The sequence below is a fragment of the Lissotriton helveticus genome, chromosome 7, assembly GCF_964261635.1.
Source record: "Lissotriton helveticus chromosome 7, aLisHel1.1, whole genome shotgun sequence".
Taxonomy (NCBI): Eukaryota; Metazoa; Chordata; class Amphibia; order Caudata; family Salamandridae; genus Lissotriton; species Lissotriton helveticus.
Window position 1 is genome coordinate 147,687,845 of NC_136068.1, and position 26,953 is coordinate 147,714,797.

Here is a 26,953-nt window from a genome sequence, read left to right on the forward strand (position 1 = left end):
ATTCTCTCTCTCAGGCAGTCTCTCTATCTGTTAGTCTATCTCTTTCTCTCAGTAAGCCTCTAAGTCTGTCAGTCTCTCCCTCTTTCAATCTCATTCAGTCAGTCTCGGTCAGTCTCTCTCTCTACTCTCTCCACTGTCTTTCTTTCTCTCTCGCTCTCTCTCCACTCTCTCTCGCTCTTTCTCGGGGGCCATGGTTACATTAACTGCAAGTCCCGCAGGCCGCCAAGGAAGGCTGCCGGGCTGTACCATGAGTACCACAGCAGTAGACAATGTTTCTAGTTCCCATCCCAAAGGATAAGAGTGGAATGATATATTTCCCCAGCCAGGAACCAAAAGTGTAACATATTGGCTGAACAAAAGTTTCTGCTGCAGGCACATTATCACTCAAGTAAATTCAGCAGTTGGATTAATTACCCTCGCAATGGGCTTACAAATACACAGGCAAAGGTCCTTTCTCCTGTGGAGATTCAAACTTGCAAATCTAAACCCTACCGTAACATCTCGTGTTAGAGGCTTACATCATAAGTCCTTAGGACCCGAGAAGGAAGCGTCAGACGAGCAGAGGAAGACGCACACAAAACGCACGGGCTTTCAGCTGCCATCCCATGACCCAGAAAGAACACAGGACAGCATTTCCTGATGAGGGCATTAAACAACACAGCATTGTACAGAAATAGTCATTGTCCTGCACAAAAACACAAGTCACAAAAATGCCTACCGTGGCAACAACGGGATTCAGGCCGAGGGTTTGTAACCAGGTTTTTTTAATGAAAGACCCCAGAATTCTCTGTGCTTCAAAAAGTTTGAAAACACCCAGCGTGAACGAAACAAGCAATAAGCCAATGTATCTGGAAAAGCTCAGCTTTGTAGAGCAAAATTCTGCTTAAATTTTCCTACATGACTGGGTTTAATCACAGTAAAAATCATGTGGCTAAGTTTTGAAAATCTTATTGTTATGTACTGACAGAGTTGGATAAAGGCAGACTGTAAAACATTCTAAAAAGTAAAAATTGGGAACTTAGCCTGCCAAAAAAGAAAAACAATTTGCACAACCTTGCCAGGACAGACATTGGAATGATAATTTCTCTCACACTGGAGGGTCTCTTAAGGAAAAAGAATGGGCTTCTCTGACCCTGGGGCACTCCACGCGCAACCACTACTCTAAGAGGAGGTTGGTAAGCAGCCGCGGTCTGTTGAGGCAACAGCAGTGAGGCGGTGTGGCCGGGTAAGGGGGGATTTTGAGGGACGATGCAGAGGGAAATTTAAATAAATAATTAATTGTCCCTCTGTATCGTCCCTCGAAATCTCCCATTACCCGGCCCCACCGCCCCTCTGCTGTTACCTGCACGGCTATCGGTACCAAGCAAGTGCGATTTATTGATCTTTCATGGAGTCACCCGTGAGAAGGACCGAGGTATCCTACTATTATCTACTCGGATATTATTTTAAGTATTCTGGTCAGAGGGTGGGTTGGGTCTCTGAATCAGTGCTGTACACTTCTGCAAACAAGCTCCAAGATGCTCCCTCCGGAGCGAACGTCGCGCTCTAGAAATACCCCACAAATATCAAAAAAATATCACAAAATAACAAACAAGTTATTTTTGTTCTAATATCTTTATTAATTTAGAAAAGTACATATAAATAGTTAAATACAATAAAAACGTGATACACAGACCAAGAATAATACAAGAACTCAGATGCAAAATTGTCATGTATAGTTCCTACGAACAATGCAAAAAGCATGTTGCTAAAGAAAAACAATATCAAAGAGGAACCATATTAAAAAATCAGATGTATCACTTCAATAAGAATTAATTGAAAGAAAAATAAGAAAGGAAAGAGAGTAGGAAAGAGGGAGAAAGAGAGAAAGAGGAAAAAGAAAAGAAGAAATCAGAAGAGAAGAGAGAAGAGTAAAAGTAAGAGTAAGAGTGACGGGGTCTCCTGCAGCACGGCAAAAAGAAAGAAATAAAGACATTAAGAGACAACACAAAGGGATATTGTTCCACCAACCCCTTCGAGGCCAAGTCCACATATTCATCCAAAGATCTCCATACCCCACTAGAAATAGAAGGGGAAAGATGAGACTCTTCAACAGCGGTATGAGCCCCTCGTACGAAAGATACCCAAACCCACCATGTATGATAGGATATGGATCCAAATGATTTCCATTCCGTAAGGACAATTTTCACCGCAATTGTCAACAACAGATCTAATAACTGCATGTCTGAAGAATCCAATGGTAATGGTAGAGGTGACGCCCATGGCCCCAACAAAATTAGTGGAAAAGAGAGCTGAAATTAAATCTTAAATATTAACATGAGATGTTTATGAAATAAATCCCAAAAGGGTTGGAGTAGGGAACACTCCAAAAACATTTGTTGATATGTACCCGCGGCTAAGCTACAACTCCAACAAAGATCATTGTCTTTAAGATTGAGAGAATGTAGGCGTACCGTAGTCCAATGCAGTAGATGAAGAGAATTTTTTTTAGACTGAATTAGAGAGGGGCAATCAGGACGAAGAGAGAGTCTCCCAATCATTTGCCAAGTGTCTGAGGAGATATGTTTAAGACGATCATGGTCAAAATTATGTAACCATTTCTGTTGTGTAACGGGAGTTAACACCGGTGGATTGGAAGATGAAAATGTATATATCTGAGAAGCCCGTGCCCCGATTTGAGCCACATCAACAAAAGAGAAATTGTATGAGAGACTGGATCAAGACGAACCTTAGCAAGAGCCACCTTGATTTTCAAGAAGGTATAAAAATCCAAATTAGTAAGAGAAAACTGCTGAGCTAAGGAGGAAAAAGGTAATGGATCATGATTCGAATCATAAAAATGATGAACTAACGTAATCCCCTTGCTGGCCCAATAGGTCATCAAGGTCGAATCAATGTCAATTTTAATTTTGGAGTTGCGCCACAGAGAAGACCACCTAGACTTATGTATTGGTTTAATTACTTTCTTATCAATAGTTTTCACCGCCGCAACGGTGTCTAAAATAATAGCCCGAGAAAAAGGAATAGACAATGTGGACGTAGTTAAGAAAGAGGAGGAAGGTAGACGAAAAGATAATTCTTGCTCAATCAACACCCATGCCGGCGTATGACGAGTATCTGAAGAGAACAAAAGAGCCCCTTGGGAGCTAATAAAGCCACTTGATATCTATCCCAATCAGGGAAATTACAACCCCCATAGCATAGGGCTTCCTCAAATGTTTATAGGCCATTCTGGCTCTCTTATCACTCCAGAGGAACTTTGAGATGAGGGAGTCAATGTCATGGAAAAAAGACGAAGATAACCTAATAGGAAGCATAGAGGACACAAAGTTAATAATGGGCGTTCTCATCATTTTTAACATTTGACGACGTCCCCACCATGATATATAGTTAGGAGACCACGTACCCAGAAGTTGACGAATCTTGAGTAAAGTTTGAGCTTCATTAAACGCTACTGTGTCTGATAGAGTACTGCGAAACCAAATTTCCAAGTACTTAATCTGTTTTGATTGCCATTTAAAGCCAGCATTCCCCATGTGTGCTGAAAAGCAATATGCATTGAGGGGAAACATCTCCGTTTTATCCATACTAATATTATAAAGAGAGAGCCCAAACCTTTGAGGCGGGTAATCTCAGTAACCACAGCACCAATCACAACACCCAATACAGCGTTGGAAAGGGCAGTTGCAGCAGAAGGACATAGGCTATGCAGACGGCCACCATATTTATTTATTTTTTATTATTTTTTTTCCAGCATTTTATATAGCGTGAACTTGACCCGAACTGAATCAGGTATCAGAGCGCGTTACATAGCACCAGTTACGTTACATGAGGATACACATTCAATTTTGTTAGGCACGGGGAGATTAACCGCCTGATTCATCAAGCTAAATTGCACTCGCAAAGGGCAAGATTCTCAGAATCTTGCCTTTTGCGAGTGCAATTTTTGCATTTGGGATTCACCATCCCAAATGCAAAATTCGCTATTTAAGAATTCGCACATTTGCGAAGAATTGAATTTAAGGAATCTCTATTTGAGATTCCTTAAATGCAATTCATGAAGCATTTTAAAATTGCGAAATTGCAATTTTGGGCCGCTATTTACCGAGAGGTCAGACCTCTCGGTAAATAGCAAAAACTTAGAAAAATGCATTTAAATGCATTTTTCTAAGTTGCATGTTACACACACACATGTCCTTTGGACATGTGTGTGCGCAACACCAATGTAGATTACATATCAGGGGTGCTACAGGGTGTCCTTTGGACACCGCTGCACCCTTGAAATCGCATCCTTATTTGCGATTAGCTAATTGCTAATCGCAAATAAGGAATAACTCCCCATGCATTCCTATGGGCCTGTAGGCCCTTAGGAATGCATGGGGAGTTATTCCTTATTAGCGATTAGCAATTAGCTAATCGCAAATAAGGAACATGTAGGAATCGCAATATTTATTGCAATTCCTACATGAATCCCGTTTTGCAAGTCCTTAACCACTTGGATGCTAAGCCTATTTGTTGATTCCCATGTAATTTCCATTGAAATCAATGGAAACTCCATGACGAGTTACCCTTGTCATTAGCACTGAAGGGGTTAATAGCGATTCGTTATGAATCGCTATTAGGGGCTCGCAAAACGGGAGAATGATGAATCAGGCTGTAAGTGATTTGCCCAGAACCCCAGGATGTTTGGCGTCGTTACCAAGACTCGAACCCAGATCCCCAGGTCCAAGGTCGAGCGCCTTAGCCGTTAGGCCAACTCCTCTATACATTAAAAAACTTAAAAGAACCGTGCCAGCAAAGTAGTCCCTTGTGGGCGTGTCTGCGTTGTGCTGTGGGCTTGGGCTGTGGGCGTGACTAACGCTGGGGGCGTGTGGTACGGCCATCACATCGTGGGCTGTGGGCGTGTGCTGGGGGCGTGACAAACACTGGGGGCGTGACAAACGCTGGGGGCGTGTGTCCGCCCTTCATGCCATGTGAGTCATACATACAAGCGCCAATTACGTTGCTGCGCAGCATCAAGGGGCACGCTGGGGGCGTGACACGCTGGGGGCGTGCGTCCGGCCTTCATGCCATGTGAACGCAATTGCGCCGCATCAAGGGGCACGCTGAGGGCGTGTGCTACGTTCCGCCCTTCATGCCATGTGGGTCATACATTAATCAGAAGATCGTCCGCTGTGGCCGTGTGCTGGGGGCATGACAAACGCGTTCACCTGGAGGCCTGGTAAGTAACGTTACTCCAGCCTCTCCTGCGCGCTGTTACTGAACTCTCTCCTTCAACGAAATTACACGCGCCTGCTACCATCAACCAGGGCTCTAGCCGGGCTCAGGCGGCGGATCAGTACACTAATTACACGTGCCTGATAACATCAACCAGGGCTGCAGCTGTGCCTCAAGCGGGGGAACACGCACCTGCTAACATCAAACAGGCCTGCATCTGGGCCTCAAGCGGGGCAACACGCAAATGAGCGTGTCTGCGGGGACAATTACTGCAGCCTCTTCTACTTGCTGTCACTCAACTCTCTCATTAAACGGATTTACCCGCGGCTGATAACTCTCTCTTTCAACGACATTACACGCACCTGCTAACATCAACCAGGGCTGTAGCCGGGCTCAGGCGGCGGATCACTACACCAATTACACGCGCCTTCTAATATCAACCAGGGCTGCAGCTGGGCCTTCTCCGTCCCTATTCTAATGAAACAAAAAATGTTGTCTACCGCGAGATGTTAAAATAAATTGCCCTTGCCAAATACTCACATTACACACATTCTATTTCATACCCGTACAACGTCGGGACGGGCTGCTAGTCCCTATTAAGAGTGTAACCTGAAACACTAGAAAAGAGATTAATCGTGTTATAAATGGCAGGAATTGCTGTAGCTATATCATCAGAGAAAATTAGTACATCCTCTGCATAAGCAGCTGTTTTGATACAATTTGAGCCAAATTGAAAACTCTTAATATCTTGATGAAGATTGAGTAACCGAAGAAGTGGGTCAATAGATCATAAGAACAGAAGAGGCGATAATGGGCACCCTTGTCTAGTACCCTGACAAAGATTAAAAAAAGAAGCAGTAGCACCATTAACTCTAATATTTGCCCTAGGATGTGCATATAAAGACATAACCATCTTGATAAAGGAATCCCCAAAATTGTGCGCTCGAAGTTCTGCATGTTAAAAAGGCCAAGAGACTTATCAAAAGCCTTTTCGGCATCGAGGGCAAGAGCCGCCGCCGGAAGGTTAGATAACTTTGCTTTCCCTATGATATGGCAAAAAGTTCGAATATTATCCCTAGCCAATCTACCTTTAACAAAACCAGTCTGTGATGGATGAATAAGTAACGGAATATAGGATTCCAAACGTTTGGCCAAAATTTTGGCCAAAAATTTCGCTTCCATATTAAGGAGAGATATGGGGCGAAAATTCTTAGAATCCAAATGATCTTTACCCTCCTTCGGGATTACTACAAATAACAAACAAGTTATGTTTGCCCCATTAATTAAATGTTTAAAAAAGCGGGTGCTGTGCTCAGCTGGCAAATGCACTGGAAGCACTTCCTAATGTAGGGCCAAAGTTTCTGGCTTTTGGAAGTTGTGTGTGCTTAGCTGCAGGTCGAGGGTGGGACGCAGCTGGCTTTATCTTAATCTCCCCTTCTGACTGTTGATAAAAGCTGGCACCATGCTAAATAAAAAGCTTGGCACCCGCATACATACAAGTTATGTGCGCACCATGAAATATATATTTTTTAAAGCGGCTGCCGTGCGTGGCGTGTGATGAAAACAGGGCGGAAGCAGCCACGGGCCAAGAGCATGAAAACAATAAAGTTTAAAAGTTCTCAGTAAGAAGAGATAACAAAGGAAAGAGTAGGTACACTGTAGTTTACTGGTGCTCCTTAGCCATGAAAGGAAGTGAGCCTATCGGCTGCGGGAAAGAGACAAGAGGCAGCAAAGAAGAGTGATGCTGGAATGGACCAATCCTAAAAGGAGGCGGGAATAACGCGGTTTCATCGATTACAGCAGGTCTTGCAGACAGTGCATGCGCACTTATGCTCGACCTGACCTAAATTTTTTTAATTAGAAACAGTTGTGCAGGTGGGAGCACTGAGCACTCAGAAGAGATTGGTGGAGATTTACCACACCTGAAGCACAAGTTCCTGCTGTTGTAGTTACTAGTATAATTTGTTTTTTTAGCAGTTCCCACCGCCTGCAAAGGCAGTGGAGCATCCTTCTGTTTCTGTAGTTCTTGTATACATGAGTGTGAGTTTGTGAAAACTCCTGTCATTCCTTGCAAGTGTTCCTCCTCCCCCCTGCCCGAAGCTGTGCTTGTGCCCGCCATATATCACATGTCTGGAGCACTGCTCAGGAGAGCAACAGATACTGGGTTTAGAAGTTTTCTCTCACCCAAAGGACGCCCTGCATGATTTAACCACGTCATCTTGCGTTGTGGTATTGGGAGGATATCATGGCTCGCCTCAGCTGAGATCTGCCCCTCTGCTTTCATTGGTGGTTAACTTGCTGCTGTCCTGTCCTGACTATCTGCCGTCACTGCGTTTGGCTCGCTCCTGGAGATGGGCAGACATGGGTGTACGGCAGGGCGATGGGGAACCGGGGTACCGGGACATAGTGCAGCCTTCTGCCTCAGTGTTTCTCTACTATTGCCACTACTCTAAAGCTGTGTTGCAAAACCCTTCACCTGTTGGTAAAGTCATATTTCAAACTCAAAACCCAAGACTCTGTGTCCCAGCTGTGTGGTAGAGGCGGCGGCTTCATCAAGACTAGGGGGTGGGGTGGGAGGTAAGTGAATCTCCATTCCTGCTGTTGCTTTTTTTTAAACTGCATTCCCAGTGTCCCTGCTGGTCCTCAGTGTATCCTATTGACTACCACAGACCACCACTGACTATTTGCTATTTTGCCTTACATAACCTTACATAGCCTGCAGGGGGAATGACAAGGGTTGGTTGGGCAGAGGCATCCGGTCTATTATAGGCTGTCATCCCGACCTGGGTTATAGTCCACTGTGGGCAAGCGTAAGTCAACACCAATGGGGAAGACACTGCTTCCATATAATCCCACAATCATAGACACCATGCTTGAGAGAGCTATTGGGATAGTTTCTACCAAGATTGCTATGACTGAGCAAAGACTGTCCATTGAGGCTGGGAGAAGTAAAGGGGAACTCTCAAATCAAACGGGGGTCATTGTTCCAGGGTAGTGTGCAGTAGTCACCCAAAACAGGAAAAAGAAGAGTAAACAGGAGTAAACGGAGTGGGGTCCTAGGTTTAAACCCTGTAGGTTAGAGGCCAGCGCAAGTCTTGTCTCTTGATGCCCTCACACACCCCGAAGGATGTCATGCTTCATCATTGGCCAGTTGCTCCTCGTTGGGCCGGCGTTGTAATGCCCTACGGGTCCCCCGAAGCGTTGCTTTGGCTGAGATGTTTTTTTGATACTGTCGTTTGATGAGTGAGGGTGTGAGATGGAGGGTTCTCAGAACACAAGTGTGTGAGTGAGTGAGTGTTTAAAACTAGCTAAGGGATACCAAAGTGAGTTGAGTTTAACGAGAGGGTTCCCTTGCCAGGTTAAAAATCCTGTAGGTGGTGTGTTATTGATGGGGCATAATGTGCCACAGTAACTTCAGGTCAACATGTTTCGCGCCGTTAAAGTGGTCAAAACGATCCCTGGCGCTTCTTCACGACCAGTGAAGTACATAAAAATGGGTCAAGAACCCTACACTGGTTGAGCAGACCTCCCTTGTGTGCAACTACAAGGTGGCTGTGGCTCTATTGATTGGCCGCTCCTGTTGCAACCTAGTCTTAATAGGTTGCTCCATAAGCTTGCACGTGTAATCGTCCGCACCGTGACGGGAGTTTCCGTCGGGTGCCTCGCCAGTCAGCACCAACCCTTTAAGCACGTCTGCCTGCATATTCATACAACGTATTATTTTTTTTTAATAGAGATTTATATAGCGCGAACTTGACCCTAATCGGGTATCAGAGCACTTTACATAGCACCAGTTGCATTACATGAGAACACACTTAAGACTAGGTTGCAACAGTTGCTGCTTCCTAATTGGTTCCGGCACCCCCTACATCACTTCCGTTTCTAGCTAAAGAGCACTGCTCATGTACAGATTAATTTGACTTGGTTAGTGCCTCTCCACTGATGTAGCTATTATTTCTCATCCAGGGGATACTCATCAATAGTCATAATCTATGAATAATCCCCGCCCATGTGCGGGATCCCGGAGCATATAGAAAATACATATATCTATCTATATATATATATATATATATATATATATATATATATATATATATATATATATATATATATATATATATACACCTATATCGGCATATGTGAAAACATATATTATGCAGCCTAAGATATTTCCACAATGGCCAAAATGCTGAAAATTACATAGGTTTGCATAGTAGCACCTATACTCTCCCAACCCCTAAGGAAAAAAGGAAGCAGTAAACATTTGTCATACAACATTGCTTTGCCATAGAGAAACCTGTCATTGCAGGCATTTGCCAGTAGGCTGCAGTAGAGTATAAAGAAAACAAAGAAAACTGACACCTTGCTTTTAAGTCATAAGAGTAGGGGTACCGTGCCTTTAAGACCTGTAGGCGACCCCCTGCTCCCATGATGCACCACAGGTGGCAGTTGGGTCAGTTCTTTTTTCCGGCTCCTTCTGAGAGGATCCTGGAGCTTGAGCTCTTCAGTTTTTTTACTAAAACTGATTTTGAAGAGATTTTTTTTTAGAAAATTCTACTTTTTCTGGTTTCTAAAGGCTTCTGTTGCTGGTTTTGTGGACTTCCATAAATTCTTTCCAGTCAGAATTACAGCTTTATTCAGAAAATGTCCTTCCTGTGACAAGAAAATGGAACTGGCAGATCTACACTCGGTGTGTATTGTGTGTCTTCCATCCTTACACAATCCTGACCAGTGCCACCATTGTCAGAAGTTCTCCAGGCGAACCCTGCGTGTCAGGGAACTTATAAAACTCCATGCTCTGCTGGGAAAGGACAAGAGTCATCAGATGGGTGGTCATGAAAGCCCAGGACATCATCTTCCAGCAAGCAACGTCAAAAGCTGCAACGTTCCACCTCTCCTGACTCTAGGAAGAGAAAGGGGACGAGAGAATCACCGTCGATGTCGAAGTCGCCGCCGAAGAGGCTCACACTCTCTTTAGGAACACCATCTCGACGTCGAGAGTCTCCGCTGCGTGCAAGTAAGTCGGCTTCGAGGCACCACCCTTCGGGCTCGAAGGCTGTGGGTGCTGAGAGACCTAAGTCTCCGTCGATGTCGAGGCTTCCGTCAACGTTGAGACACTCTCCGCTGGGGTCAGCGTCGAGAGTAACGACGGCTCACATCTCGCCGCCAGTGGGCGTGCCTTCGTCGAGAAGATCATCGAGGTCCCACCACTCGACATCAAGAAGATCGACGTCGTGAAAGATCGCCATCGACTTGACGTCATGGCAGATCGCCGTCAACTCGACGTCGAGGTCTCCAAATCGAGGTCGAGGTCACCTCATCGCAGTAGGCGATCTACGTCAAGACATTCGAGACCTCATTCGACATCAATGGTGACTCAGACCTCATCGCCGTTGAAGCACTCGACGTCAAGAGAAGAGGTCACAGGAATTGCGTAGTCCCCGCGGCAGTCAGATCCCGGATCCAGATCATCATCATCAGGAGACCGGTCATGGTCTTGAGGACTGCACATTCTGGAGATCTCACCAGAAGCATCCCCCACACCTGCGGACCGAAGGGCCCGCAGTCTGTCGCCTCGCCTTCCTCAAGGTGCGGTGTCAGGTGGCCGCAGTAGTCCGGACTCGGATTACTCCTGCACGTATTTCTCATCTGGGCCCACTCCTCGGACCCTCGAAGTCTCCCCCTAGGAGACCAAGATCGCCTCCCAGGCCAAGATCACCTCCCAGATAAAGATCGCCTTCCAGACCAAGATCGCCTTCTACACGTCGGCCTAGGTCCAAGGGTCGTCACAGTCGTCATCATGACAGGCCCCATAAGAGGAGGCGCACAAGATCACCTACATGGTCTTCCTCTACAAGATCTACGGTCTGGGACTACTCTCCGACCTTCTCCTCAACGCCTCCACCACGGATGTCGCCCATAGATGACATTTCGACCTTCACAGATGTTCTGGGTAGGGGTGCAAAGAAACTCAACATCACTTTGCATGCCCCGGTGGTTCCCACTGAAGTACCAAAAATGACATACCATAGAGCTACACTTACCAATAGCCCATATACCTTATATATCAAGAATAAGTCAGCCGGCAATGGAGAAGGTTCAATCGTTTATTTTGCAAAGCGCCCTATATAGGGGAGCCTCGCTCTCGTCACAACCCTCAAAGGTGCGCAGAGGAGACTGCTGGATTACATTCAACACAGTGCATATTTACTTTCAGCATACCTCATGAAACCCCTGCACATGGAAAAGTACCACTTCTCGTGAAGCCAACAGGAAAACCCATATAAGGCACAATTGATTGATTCGAAACTCAGCTTAAACTATTTCGGGGGTAGGTCAGTAAGGTGCCTCCCTTTCGTTCTCGGGCACGGGAGTATAGGCACAGCGTCTGCAAGAATGTGCTCATCCCACAAGAAAGGCAGATGCGACCTTGAGTTTCCTAAGTTAGAATCAATGGTCCATTCATAGCCCAGGTCAACCTTTTAGGCTCTCTCTGTCTACACAGTGGCAGGTCACATGTTTTCCTAGCCAGAGCAAGAGGTACAGAGAAATGAAACCAACATGGCGTTTGTTCAGAAAAGACCCGATTCTTAATGTATACATGATTCAAGCATATTCACGATGGAGGGGTTAAACTAAAGATGGCATGCTAATATATTGGATACATTAAGCCAACATTACATGATATCGATTTTATATTTCTTCAGACCGCCCTTTTGGCGTGATGTAGCCAATATACATACAAAGAAAGAACAGGTTTTAATCCAAAAAACACACCTTCATCTATTTGCATTAGATCTGCAACTTCCTTCTGTACTAACTGTTTCTCTATTTTTGCCTGGCGCGAAACTGTCAGCGAGGAAGTAAGCTTGGCAGCGCAATAAGAGCAACATGCTGGCACGCAATGTAGGCACAGGCAACAAGTAAATACTACCCCAAGTACTCCAGCCAGGATCATAAAGATCTTCCAGCCCAAGTGGACAAGAGGTTCCAGAACCACCCCGTTAAGGACCAAGTACAAGTGTCAGCTCCAGTGGCTCCAAGCGATGTCCGGGACCCTCCGACAGCGGCTGCAATACAGCTGATACCTGTTGATGGATGGAACGAAGATCTTTAGTCAAAGCGTACAGGTAATCTGTCATCATAGGGTAATCAATGTCGCCAAAGGACCTAGATCTTGGGACACCCCACACCTTAGCTGGTCGACCAAAAACAACCTCATAAGGTGACAGCCCGACTTTTGAATGGGGGGTTATTCTTAATTATACAGATCAAAGAGAGAGAGAGGACTAGATATGCTAGCCCGTATCCCCTGTGTTTATATGTAAGTATCAATGAGGACTGACTCAGGTACGTCAGACAATAAAAGCAAAAAAGCAATGTTTTCCTTTGAAAGCCCTCACCCACCGACCTAGTCGGTGGCATGCTTCATCATCGGGCCCACCACAGTGGCACCGAATGTGCCCCGGGTGTGCTGCAACGCCAGGTGACTGCGGAGCTGGTATATTGCTGCGTGTGCAGTGAAGGAGTGAGAAGTGAAAGTTTAAAAAGCTATACAAGCGGTCCCAGCACCCGAGGGTTAACAAGTATTTAATAAACTGGGCCTCCGTTAGCTGTTTTAAAAAGGCGAAAGGACAAAGTGGAGTGAATAATGATCTCCCATGTCCAGTGTGGTCTACATGTTTCTGCCAGTGCCTTTTCTATTATAAGCTGGCTTTCCTCAGGACCAATAGAGTAAAGTGAAAAAGTGCAGTTAAATAATAAACTAATAAACTATATTAAGTGTTTGTGTTATTTCATTGGCTATGTGTCGCGCTCGCTAAGGCGCTGTAGCTGTTAGAGGGGGATTCCCTCAAGCTTTTCTACATAAAACACATAGGACAAAGACAAGACGTACAGGGGAGAGTCATGTTAGGATGGCATTTCTTAGAACTCATGGTGGCCGGCTCATAGGGTGGTGTACGGCTTAAAACCGGCTAGGGTGAGCTCATAGCAATTGTATGAGACTAGTGAGAGTATAAAAACAACCGTAAGTGGGTAGTGGTGGGCTAAAAAACGAAATCACAAGGTGAGGTACAGGAAAGTACTGGTACTGGGTCCTCACTCTGTTATTTCTTTGTAAAAAGCCTCATGGGTCGCCTGGCAGAGAAAGAGACCCTGTGGAGATAAATGAGGTTCACAAGGCTGTCTAACCTGTAAGGAGAGAAGAGTTTTTGGCTTACCCCATGTTGTTGGACAAGCGGTTTTACTCACGAGTAGTTCGGTCTGGTTCCTCCTTGGACCTATTCGTCCTTCTGCGGCGCCCGGTGTGAGGTGAGTGGGCCGCCTCGCTTTGTATTTATATTGTTTGGTTGACTCGATTCACCTGTTCAGGTTAAAAAGAGGGAGGGGTGCGCGATAAACGCTGTCTCATGTTGAGTCTCGCTGCGCATGTGCAGAGGAGTGGTACGCATTACCAGCGCATGCGCGGTTGGCTGCTGTAGCGGTCTTTGGCATGCGCATGCGCAGGAGGAAATGCGCGTTCGAACCGGATCTTAGGTTTGCCGGTACTCTCTAGTATGGCAAGGTTAGTTGCATGAGCTTAGATCACGTGACGATATCAGCAAAAATACGTTACTGCCGCTATGGACAGGCTTAGAAGGAGAAGAATGGGCTGGGAAGGGGGCGCTCATGCAGGAGCATGATGGCACTGCTACCTGATGGGTTTTGCTACCTGATGGGTTTTGCAAGAGTGTCTATGTGGCCAGACTGTTCCATGGAATGGAATCGTTAAGGCCTTGGGTATGGGTGGAAAGACGGTAAATCCAGCGTTGTTCTTTTTGTAATAGGAGTTTCTCATCCCTAAGGTTGTCAAATTTCTCAATGACGGTCCATGTGAAGTCATTGGGTGTGTGGTTATGGGTCAGAAAGTGGTCTGTGAGCTTACTGATGTTTTTCCCACATCTTATGGTGCTTCTGTGTTCTGTCATTCTTGTGCGTACTCTCCTGGTCGTCATGCCAACGTACCGGAGGCCACATCTGCAGATAATCAAGTATACTAGATTGGAGGAGTTGCAGTTTGTGAACTGTCGTTGTGTCCAGGTCTTGCCTGGTTCCAAACTCAGTGTTTTTGACGGGGATGTCAGGTGGCATACACTGCAGTTATTACAGGGTTGGTGGCCAGTGATCTTTGGCAAGCCCCATGCATTGGTGATGGTGTTGTCTTTGTCTTGATTTTTAGGACGCGGTCTGGTATTCACAAGTTGATCTCTTAAGTTGGTGGCTCTTCTGTAGGCGAAGCGAGGCTTTTCCCACTGTCTGGTGCCAGAGTTTATGATTTTCCAATTGCGGTGGATGATGTTAGACACTTGGTTGGATGCTGTGTTGTACGTAGTTACGCAGGTTAGCACAGGATCTTCTTCTGGTTTTTGGACTGTTTCTAGGAGAGCGTCCCTGTTTTGATTCCTTGCTCTTTTACAGGTTTTGTTGATTATCCTAGAGGGATAACCACGGTCCCTTAGTTTGTGCACCAAGTCACTGGATTGTTGCTTGTAGTCTTTTATGCTGCTGCAGTTTCGCCTGATACGCAGGAATTGCCCATAGGGCAAGTTTTCCCTCAGGTGTCGGGGGTGAAAACTGTCAAACCTGAGCAGGGAGTTTCTTGCTGTGGGCTTGTAGAAGGTGGTGGTGGAGAGTCCTCCATTCTCTGGTCTGATGTTCAGGTCTAAGAAGGGTAGCTCCATGGGACTGCTAGTGCATGTGAAGCGTAGGTACGGGTCTAGTTGGTTGACCCATAGCATGAATCTTTTAAGCGACTCCTGGTTGCCATTCCATATTATGAGAATGTCGTCGATATAGCGACGCCACACTCTGATATTGGTGGAAAAAGGGTTGGTTGGGTGTTGTATGTGTGTCTCCTCGAAGTGGGCCACATACAGTCCGGCCACACTGGGAGCAAAGACACTGCCCATAGATGTACCATTCGTCTGAAGGTAAAAGGTGCCCTCATATTCGAAATAGTTCTCTTTGAGAGCTAGTGCTGCGCAGTCTAAGATGAAGCTGCGGGGCGTGTTGTAAGTCCAAGTGTTGGTCATGAGGACATCGTGCAATACCTTGAGCGTGGCGTCTTGTGGGAGGCTAGTGTATAGGGATTCTATGTCTAGTCCCACAAGTAGTTCAGTGCTTGGATCAAAGCTGATTTCCTTGATTACATTTAGTAAATGTTTAGTGTCCTTAAGGTAGGTGGGGGTTTGTTGGACTAGGGGATTGAGGAAGAAATCACAGAATCGTGATAGCGGTTCTAACAAAGACTTGATTCCAGACACAATGGGTCTCCCTGGTGGTGGAAAGGTGCCTTTGTGCACTTTGGGGACCGTGTAAAAATAAGGAGTTTTTATTTCTTTGGGACATAAGTAGTCCGCCTCTTGCTGTGATATATGATCATGGTCTTTGGCATGTTTTACCAGTTGGGTGATAGTGGTCTGTAGTTGCTCAGTAGGATCTCTTTGGAGGCGCTTGTAATTCCTAGTGTCACTAAGGAGCCTCTTACACTCCTGGTCATAGTCTGTCTTATTCATCAGGACTATGCCGCCTCCTTTATCCGCCGGTTTTATTACAAGTTTGGGGTCATGCTGGAGGCGTTGGATGGTGCTTCTGTCTTTGTTGGGCAGGTTGTTAAAGGTGTCTCTCTGTTGGAGTTGTTCTACTTCCGTGTAGACTGCCTGTTCGAAGGTCAGGATTTCTACCGGGATGCTGCCTGGTGGGGGGGTGAAGGTTGATTTGGTCCTCATTCCCGTCTCATTGGGTGTTCCTTCCGCTTGTGTGATGGTATTGTCCTTTTTCTCAAAGAAGGCCTTTAGTTTGAGCTTTCTAAAGAATTCAGCCAGTTCTACATGTAATTTAAACATGTCCAGTCTTGGCGTTGGGACAAATGAGAGGCCCTTATTCAGTACTCCCATTTCGTCCGGTGTGAGTTGTGTGTCGGACAGGTTGAACACGAGGGGGGTGGGTGGTGTCACTTGCTGGTTCCCGCTTGTTCCTTGGTTTTGTTTCTCGTGTTGGAGCTCACTGGTTCTGCTTCGGGTGCCCATTGCACTTGGCCTGGGTTCCGTCTCTTGCCCCTGCCTCTCCTGCCCTGGGATAAAAAAAGGGTATCGCTGCTGTTGATTTCCTTGAAAGAAGGGCATGTTGCCCTGAGGGTACATCTGTGGGTATCCGAAGTATGGGGGTGGTAGATGGCCGAAAAGAGGCGGTGGTTGGCCAAAGTTGTGGTTTTGGGGCCCTTGCCATGGTTGTTGCCAGTGTTGTCCACGTCTGCCTCTTCCTCTCGGGGTGTTGGGTCCTGAGCTTGAGTTGCTTGAGGCGCTTAACAATCCTACATCAGTGTCCCCTCGAGCCCAGAGGGTCTGGGGAATTTTGGAAAATTTAGGTGGGAGATGTTCGTTTTTCATAAAAACATTGAGACGTGCATTTAGTAGGAGGCTGCATGGTTAAATAAACACCGTCAGGAGAACAGTATATGCGAGCATGCAATTTCTTTAATATGTCCAATCCTAACAAGTTCTCGCCACAACTGGAAGTAAGCAAAAACGGAGAATCCACAGTGACTGGGCCGATAGTAAATGGAAGTGGCTTAGAAATGGGGCTTACCACGGGAATTCCTGAGAAACCCACTGATACGTTATTTTGCCCAGACAGAGCAGCCCCTGGGACTAGTGAATGAGCAACAGAACTATTCATTGCTCCAGTATCCACCAAAAACTTCTCAGATGTCCCCATCAATTGCCCCTGTACATAAGGCCCCTGTTGGTCAACTGGTACTGATATGTGGCCCCTGCTCTGTCCGTGGCTGTCTCATGTATAACTATTTCCATCATAACCATCCTCTCGATAATCTTCATTATATTATTGTATCCCTTGAGGATCATCAAAATAATTCCTCCCTGTCTCGCCACCAGACATGTCCCCGCGTCTCATACTATTCCGATCATTACCGCCTCGACCTCTTCCTCTATTAAAAGTTCCTCGACCACATAATAATGGACACTGAGCTCGCCAGTGTCCCTCTTGTCTACAATTGGAACACTGATTTATCCCTATGCTCGGAGTCGGACCCATTCCTCCACCCCCACCCATCATTGCCCTTCTTCGAAAGGAACCTCTTCCCCCTCTTCCAGCATTTTGCCCCCTACTAACTTGTTGCAGCAGCACTCGGGTCTTTAATTCCTTAACCTTTTAATCAGACTTGTCCTTGCTCTCATTCTCTCGATGTTCATAATACTGGGCCATGCTGAGAATAACTGAAGGGGTCGAAGTGGTCCATGTACTCTCAGCAGCCTGTAACCGTGCTATTCCTTCAGGCAACAAATTAGTGATAAATCTATTCACAAATAATCGTATGCCACCTTCCGTGGACAGATCTTGCCCACTAAAGTCAATAAATACTTTCCCAAAACCGGGTGAAAAAATCAGATACACTTTCATCCTTTTTCTGTTTACAAGCCGTTAATTTATCCCAATCTACTTTTGGTGGAGGAATAAGAGTTTGCATGTATGTTATGATTCGAGCGGGTATAGCTAAAATATCTCATCCTTAGGTTTATCACCTGGCTTTTGATCTTTATCCCATACTTTAATCTGATCCCAGGTCCCTCCAAGTTCTGCAGCATGATCTGAGTCATGTACCTGTCTCCATATATCTACCGGGATCAGGAGGCCGAAAAATAGCTCAATATTAGCTAAGGTCATAACAGCCGAATTTGCGGCTTCTGTTAGTTCTTTATAATAAGCTGTAGGATTTTTGTGTGGGTCAGGAAGTTGGGCTTTTAAAGTAAGAACCTCACTTCACCTCCAAGGGGTATAAACCCACTGTTCTTGGAAACGTGCCTCTACACGATTTCTGGTCACTATTCCACCTCCATCTCTTACTTCGGGGATCTCTGGATCGAAAAGAGGGTGCACTTCTCTCATGGGATGTTGCTCCCCCCATTCGGAACACTTCCTATGCATTCGCTCCCGATACTGTATCAGGGTCTCAACATTGTGGAACACCTCTTCGACTTGCATTTCAAACTTAAAAGCTTGATCCCTGATATCACATAATATCTGAGGAGCAAGCCCTTCCTCAAAACATTGTTCCCATAAGGATATTAGTCGAATTGCCATGTGTTCTAGTGCCAATTGTTGCGTAACTGGTTCGAAATCTTTCATAGTACTCCAAATATAATGTATAAACCGGATTCCGCATCCATTAGGATGCCTGAACCACATCAGCCCGTCTCTCTTCAGATCCTAAAGATGATCGAGTAAAAACTCGTTGGCCTTCTAAACCCCCTTCGGGGCGTTGCGGCGTCACATCTGAAGAGGCAGTGGTCATTCCCATAGGGGAGACCGTTGATCCTGCGGCTGGAGATGTCAAAAGTACCTGGGACAAGGGAGAAGCAGCCACCGTCCCAGGTAGCAAAGTAATCAAATCTGAGGTAGTTGGACGAAGGGTAGGAGGAGAAAACAACGGAGCCGGAGGGTGCACGGCTACCGGTGCGGTAGCGACTGAAGGCACCGCTGCGGAAGATGGAGCTCCAGCCCTCTCCGTCCTAGCTATTGGGACCGCAAGATATAAACCTTGAGGAGCATATGGGGGTGGTGGACGGGTTTCCAATAATTCCTCTATCTCATCTTCTGCATCAGTCCGTGTCACGTAACTCTTATCTGTTTGTAATCGAAATTGTCTATCCATCTGTTCAATATTTTTCTCTACCTTTTCTTTTTCATATGCTACTGCTTTTTGGGTAACAGTCTGTCCAGCTTTAATTTCCCCCAATTTTTCCTCTCTTATCCGCTGTCGTTCCGCCTCCTTTAACCATAGGTTCAGGGAGTCGAACATAGTTTGACGGCTCCTCTTCATAAACAATTTGTTCTGCAAATAATTAATCTTTCTTTCATCAAAAGACCCCGTTAAAGGCCATTGTAATTCTGAGTTATCTTTAGTATATTTGTTCCATAAGGTATTAAACAAGATGGGAGAAATACCATGTTTGACATACATATCAAAACTGGGGCTGCCTTCCGGAGGAGCAGGCTGTCTTTCTTCCAGCTGTCCACTCCGACGACGGCAGCACCCAAAACATAATTTACTAAAACACGACATGTTTATAAATTCAATAACTCATACCCTTTCAACCAGACTTACTCACATGGACGCGTCCGTTCATCACATACCCTTTCACTCCCAACTCAGATGATCTCACTTACTTAACATACATAAAGTGCATACATTTTGATCGATAGAAACAATTTGGTCATGAATTCAAAATACCAAATGACATGTCTTCTACTCGAACAGAGCACGTCGACTCCTGTTCAGGGAATCGATCACACTGGATTCCAGACCACCAAAGATTCACAAAAGAGACAGTCCAAAGACTGCCCTGAGATCACCAGACAGGCGAACCACAAACCCTTTTACAGACCATCCCATAGTCCTGTGCTGGTTGGGCCGGGCGTCTGGGCACGTAGCTCCAGAACCCAAGCTTACTCAGTTGTTCCTAGGGCTTTTCGGAAGAGGATTCGCCTGAGTGAGCATCCTCCGTGCAACACTAAGGCGTCCGATGTTGTCTCAAATAATCACCAAACAAGTCTGTGGGGCATCCGCCCCTGCAGTCACTCCACTGCCACGTCAGACCCCCAGATTCCCTGTGGTTCACTAACCACCAAATTCCATACACAGTGAACTGTTTCTCTGAGCCACTTCTCCTAAGTGCTCGTTCCAAAGTCAACAAAGGACTAACAATACAATTCACTCACCTGGTGCACTCAGGTCCGACTGCGCGTTCTCCACTGCTGACTCCTTTATAGACCAACACGGTCAGCTGTTCTGGGTTAAGCCCGAAGGACTCCGGCGAAGGGTTATTTAGCAGCTGGGAAGGTCACTGGGCTCGAGAGTGGAATTTCCTTTTCTACCACAAACTGGTTTCTCAATTAGGATCCTTTTTCAATCCACCCACTAGACCAGAACCCCTCCCTGTCCCTCTTCTCCTGGTTACACGAGGGGACAACCCTATTGCGGAGTACCGGCGGAGTCGCCAACTGAAGTACCAAAAATTACATAACATAGAGCTACACTTACCAATAGCCCATATACCTTACAATATCAAGAATAAATCAGCCGGCAATGGAGAAGGTTCAATCGTTTATTTTGCAAAGCGCCCTATATAGGGGAGCCTCACTCTCGTCACAACCCTCAAAGGTGCACAGAGGAGACTGCTGGATTACATTCAGCACAGTGCATATATACTTTCAGCATACCTCATGAAACCCCCGTACATGGTAAAGTACCACTTCTCGTGAAGCCAACAGGAAAACCCATATAAGGCACAATTGATGGATTCGAAACTCAGCTTAAACTGTTTCGGGGGTAGGTCAGTAAGGTGCCTCCCTTTCGTTCTCGGGCACAGGAGTATAGGCACAGCGTCTGCAAGAATGTGCTCATCCCACAAGAAAGGGAGATGCGACCTTGAGTTTCCTAAGTTAGAATCAATGGTCCATTCATAGCCCAGGTCGACCTTTTAGGCTCTCTCTGTCTGCACAGTGGCAGGTCACGTGTTTTCCTAGCCAGAGGAAGAGGTACAGAGAAATTAAACCAACATGGCGTTTGTTCAGAAAAGGCCCGATTCTTAATGTATACATGATTCGAGCATATTCACGATGGAGGGGTTAAACTAAAGATGGTATGCTAATATATTGGCTACATTAAGCCAATATTACATGATATCGATTTTATATTTCTTCACCACGTTTGTCATCTTTGACACCTTGCATCACCGGACAGCTCCTAGACCGCCGCTACCACTGGTGCCTGGATACTTGGAACCGGCTATGGTCACCTTCCTCACCCCTGCGACGGTGGGTTCCGTGCCATCCAGAATCGCTAAAAAATACAAGGCTCCAGCAGATGACCCCTTGTTTCTCAGGACTGACCCACCAGCGGACTCGGTCATTGTGGCTGCAGCCTTGAAGTCCCACTCTGCTTCTACTTCATCCTCTGTGTCTCCTGAGAAGGATAGCAAACAGATGGACTCATATGGGAGCAAGATGTGCAACACTTCAGCGTCATCAATGAAGGTTGCGAGTGCCTCTGCCCTTCTCGGGAGGTACGACAGATCTCTTTGGGACTCTCTCACATGTTTCACCGAGAAGCTACCCAAAGAAGACCGGCAGGATTTCACTAAAATTCTACAGGAAGGAGGGCTAGTAGCCAATCAGGTAATAAGTGCTGCAGCGGACGCTTCAGATCTCGCCGCTCATGGCTACTCCCATGGAGTCTGGTCACGACGCTCGGCCTGGCTGCGCCTCACAGGCCTCAAGCCTGATGCCCAGAAGAAAATTTTGAACCTCCCATTTAATGGCTCATCTCTGGGGCTCACGCTGATGACGAGATGAACAAAATGAAGGCTGAGATGGACACTGTCAAGGCTGGTGGTCTGGAGAAGCGCAAGGAAATCAAGAAACGTTTCGGTCAGGGCGACAGAAGTCTCCTCGCCCGCAAGTGCCCCTGCAATTCAAGCGCCGTCCTCAAATTTCAAAGTCAGCTTTTGAAAGACTAAGTATCTACTCTTCTCGCAAAGAAGGTGATAGAGGAGGTCCCTCCCATATGAAGAAATCAGGGAGTATACTCCCGCTACTTTCTAGTCCAAAAGCGGGGAGTAGCCAAAGAGTACAGACCTATCCTCGACCTGCGCCTGCTGAACAGGTTTATCAGAAAGGAGACATTTCGTATGCTAGCCCTGCATTAGATCTTTTTGCATCTTCACCAGGGAAACTGGATGTGTGCCATCGACCTGCAGGATGCTTACTTTTAAATACCTGTCTCAGTAAAGCATCGCAAATTTCTCAGCTTTCAGATAGCCCGTCACCACTATCAGTATCGGTTGCTTCCGTTCGGCCTCAAATCCGCCCCACGGACATTCTCCAAGTGCATGGCAGTGGTGGCTGCCTTCCTCCGCAGGCGGAAGATCTTGGTCTATCCCTACCTAGACGACTGGCTCCTAAAAAGCTCCACACCTGTTCTGCTTCAGAGCCATCTCTCTTACTGTCTCAACCTGAAGCATTCTTTGGGGTTGCAAGTGAACTACAAAAAGTCGGTCCTCAACCACACCCAACGAATACACTATCTGGGCGCCTCCCTGGACTCCGCAGAGGCAAGCGTGTGTCTGGAGGAGAGGTTGTCATCAATGCTTCTGAAGTGCAGCACCCTACTCGCCACCCAAAGTCCTACAACCAGACAAGTGTCGTCACTACTGGCATTGATGGCCTCGTGCATCTACATTGTGCCCAATGCACATCTTCACATGCGGCCTCTGCAGCAGGCACTCGAGGACCAATGGTCTCAGAGGTCAGGCCACTGGGAAGATTGTGTCACTCTCCATCAAGTTGCCAGAGACTCCATCAGATGTTGGATGAAACGTTCTCACCTGCTGCAAGGAGTTCCGTTTCATCAGTCGCCTCCAACGCAGACAGTAGTCACGGATGCCTGAATGCATCATATCAACTTCTTGGAGCTATGGGCTGTCTATCTGGCGCTCAAGTCCCTGTACTCGACTCTGCACTCCAGCCACATTCAAGTTCAGACAGACAACACAACAATGATGTTCTATCTGAACAAACAAGGAGGCACCAGGTCACGAGTTCTGTCTCTGGAAGCTCAATCCATTTGGCTGTGGCTTCTGGCGAGAGGTCTCTTTATCGTTGCAGTTCACCTTCCAGAAATCCTGAATGTTCCTAAGCAGAGACTTCGTAGAAGCACACAACTGGGTGCTCAACGAAGACGTCGCTCAGGAGGTGTTTCGGCAATGGGGAGTGCCAGACATAGATCTGTTCACAGACGCGGCAAACGCGAAATGCCCCGTCTTCTCGTCCAGATTTCCCCAGCAGGGATCACGGGGGAATGCACTTTTGATCAGCTGGTCTCAGACATTTCCTCCACTGCCTCTGATCCCGGCGGTGATACATAAATTCTACAGGACCAACACCAGGAGGATCCTGATAGCGCTGGAGTGGCCACACCAGTGGTGGTACCCGGATCTCCTCCAGCTGTCAGAGGTTCCTCACCGGAGGCTGCCCTGCCGCCCAGATTTGCTGACCAAGGACGAGGGGAGGGTGTTTCACCCCAATCTCCCTTCCATTCAATTGACGGCATGCCTCCTGAGGTCATCCAGTATGGCCACCTAGACCTCTCGGCTGACTGTATGAGCATCCTTAGAGAAGCGAAGAGACCCTCCACCAGAAAGTCTTATGCTTTCAAGTGGAAGATATTTTACATTTGGTGTGTGGACAATGCTCATGGTCCGATTCAAGGTCAGGAGCAGGTGATTCTCCCATACTTATTGCACTTGGCAAGGTCAGGCTTGAAGTACCCCTCCATCAGGGTTCACTTAGCGGCAATCACAGCCTATAGGAAGTCTCCTTCCCAGACCTCATTCTACCTCATGCCTGTGGTCAAAGATTTCTTAGAGGGGCTTAAGAAAGTGTTTCCGCCAGTGAGGTCCCCCTCGCCTCCCCAGGAGCTTAACATCGTACTTACCAAGTTGATGGGTGCTCCTTTCGAGCCTATTCATAAGGCATCTTTGCAGCACTTGACCTGGAAAGCTGCTTTTTTGGTAGCCGTCACCTCAGCCCACAGGGTGAGTGAGATCCAGGCCCTATGTTGCAAGGAACCTTACACAGTTTTTCATGCCAATAGAGTGGTGCTGAGAACACATCCAGGCTTCCTGCCCAAGGTGGTCTCGGATTTCCATATCAATCAGACCATCACTCTGCCTACTTTCTTCCCTCAACCAACCACTCCCCCGGAGAGGTCTTTATACTCCCTAGATATTCGGAGGGTTTTTAAATTTTACCTGGCTAGAACTCTTCCACTTAGGAAGTCTGACGGCTCTTTGTTAATTATTGTACAACTAATACCGGTCTGTCAGCTTCAAAAAGGGCTATCTCGAGATGGATCGTCTCCTGTATAGCTCTGTCTTACCAATTAGCTAACAGAGCTTTACAGGGCAAACCACGTGCACATTCCACTAGAGGGAAAGCTTTTACAACAGCTCTCCTTCGCAACATTCCGATATCTGAGATTTGTAAGGTGGCTACATGGCGTTCAGTACATTCCTTTACCCGCCATTACTGCCTATATTCAGATGCACAGGCCGATGCCCAAGTGGGACAGGCCTCTTTGAGGAATTTGTTTGCATAACTGCATTATAAATGTGATATTGATTCATGTTTTTGCTGTGTACTTGATTGCTCGTCTGTGAGACTTTGGGTATGGGCTTGCTAATCTATTCATAGATTATGACTATTGATGAGTATCCCCTGGATGAGAAGGAGTAGTTACTTACCTGTAATCCTAGTTCTCATCCAGGGGTATACTCATCAAAGTCATAAGCGACTCACCCACCTCCCCGGACGAGCATTACTGCAAAGTTATTGTATGTTAACTGCGGATTTACTCAGGTGTTTATGCAACTCCAAAAATAACTGACCCAACTGCCACCTGTGGTGCATCATGGGAGCAGGGGGTCGCCTACAGGTCTTAAAGGCACGGTACCCCTACTCTAATGCCTTAAAGGCAAGCTGTCAGTGTTCTTTGTTTTCTTTATACTCTACTGCAGCCTACTGGCAAATGGCTGCAATTACAGGTTTCTCTATGGCAATAAAGCATTGTTGTATGACAAATCTATACTGCTCTCTTTTTAGGTCTCGACTATTATATCCTGCAGGGATTAATAGGCGAGATTATAGTAAGCAGAAAAGAAAGCCCACTCATCCTGCGGATCACGTACAGTTCATGTGACCCATGCGCGTGCACAGGAATTCGCTCCCCCTACCCCTCCAACAAAGCAAGACAAGCCAAGAACATCAAAGCGAAAGGCCGCTTTGATTCCATTTGCCACCAGCCACTTCATGCGCTCCGCAAGCCATAAACAGACAAGCCGCCCCCAAGCCTGCCCCCACCGCCGCGCAATTCCCACGTTTGCTGGTTGGCAGTGGCTACAAACTTCAGTGCGCATGCAGACGCGGCCATCTGCTTTTCCTGCCTTTCCTCATGGTGCCTCTCACAACTGCCCCTCCCCCACCACAGAGCGCGTCTCGCGGCCGTGCGTCCGTGTCACCATCGTTGCTTTCACTTTCACGGCCGCATGGCCGTGTCTCTTTATTAATATGTCTCTTTTGTATGAAGGCGCCTCCTCTGCACGCGCTCAGATCTGCTCATGTAAGACGCCCTAACTTTTTTTCTGTGTTTTTGCAGATTATACAGCGCGAGTTCGAACTGAAGATTTCGTAGCGCTTTACACGAGCACATTCATATTTGTTAGGCGCAGGAAGATGAAGTTGTTTGCCCAAAGCCACAGGATGCTGAGCGCCCCTGGCGGGGCTTGTTTAAATTCAGCACTGTCACTGTGTTTGCCTAATAGCTCAATGTTATCGCGTCACAACTCACAGATCTCTGAAAGCCTCACGCACTGTGTTTGCCGAATAGCTCAATGTTATCGCGTCACAACTCACAGATCTCTGAAAGCCTCACGCACCGTGTTTTCCGATAGCTCAATGTTATCGCGTCACAACTCACAGATCTCTGAAAGCCTCTCTCACTGTTTGCCGAATAGCTCAATGTTATCGTGTCACAACTCACAGATCTCTGAAAGCCTCACACACTGTGTTTGCCTAATAGCTCAATGTTATCGCGTCACAACTCACAGATCTCTCAACGCCTTCGCAGATCCCACACATTCACTATCCCCCTCACACCTTTTCTCACACCTCCTGCTTCTCATACAAGCCTAGCCACGCACTTCTTGCACTAACAGCCTTCTCCTTTTCACTCACAGTTCACTCCCGCTTCATTTCCCTTTTATTTTTCTGCCCCAATACTCATCCTTTGACTTGTCAAACTTACTCTCCCACATTCCCTTGGCCCACACACACTTTCAGCCTAACACTCCTTTTCCAAACTCCCTCCCTTTCACCCTTCTGTTCCCTCTCCCTCCTCCTTCACATCCCTCCCCTGCAAATCAAAGTACTTGGCTGAACTGACATGCACCCCCTCTGGCTCACACTCACCTTCAGTGCCGCCTGAGCAGACGGGCAGCAGGGCCAGCAGCCCCCAGATGCAGCAGTGCAGGGTGTCGTGCAGTGCCATGCTCCTTAGTGCAGTGCCATGTTCCTCGTTCTTTTTTCGCACTCACTTACCCTCATTTCCCTTTGAAGCCTCAGCCTCCCTTTTCATTCACATGTTCCCCATTCTCTTATCTACTTTTGTCCTCCTGCACCTACCACCTTTTCCCTGATTCAGTTCCCCTGACACCCTTGCACTTCTTCTTTCCAAACCCCAAAAAATTTCTCTCCTTCCCCACACACGTACTTTTCTCTATACTGTTTCCCTTTCACATTTCCATTGTTCCCTTCCTAAAAGGGCCAATCACATATTTTCTAAGGCAGATAAAAGTTGCCAGCATTAAAAGGACAAAAAAACGCAAGACATTATTTATTGTTAATACTTTTTTAATATATTTGTTCACTTGTACACAATGTATGTATGTATGTATGTATTTGCATACTTGTATAGCGCTGTTCTGTCACCCAGAGGGTATCCTGGCGCTTTTGACTCAGCAAGCCGAACCACCGATACGGAGCTCAGGCTACTCTAGGAAACAAATGAGTTTTCAGCCCTTTTTTGAACGCTGGGAATTCACTCTGACTCCTTAACAAG

At 46.7% G+C, this 26,953-nt stretch overlaps 1 protein-coding gene across 4 annotated transcripts in view; it reads left to right on the forward strand.

Moving 5' to 3' along the window:
- The window catches only part of SYCP2 (synaptonemal complex protein 2), a 2,783,385-nt gene that overhangs the window by 1,671,306 nt on the left and 1,085,126 nt on the right, over positions 1-26,953 (forward strand). The gene's annotated exons all lie outside the window — the stretch shown is intronic.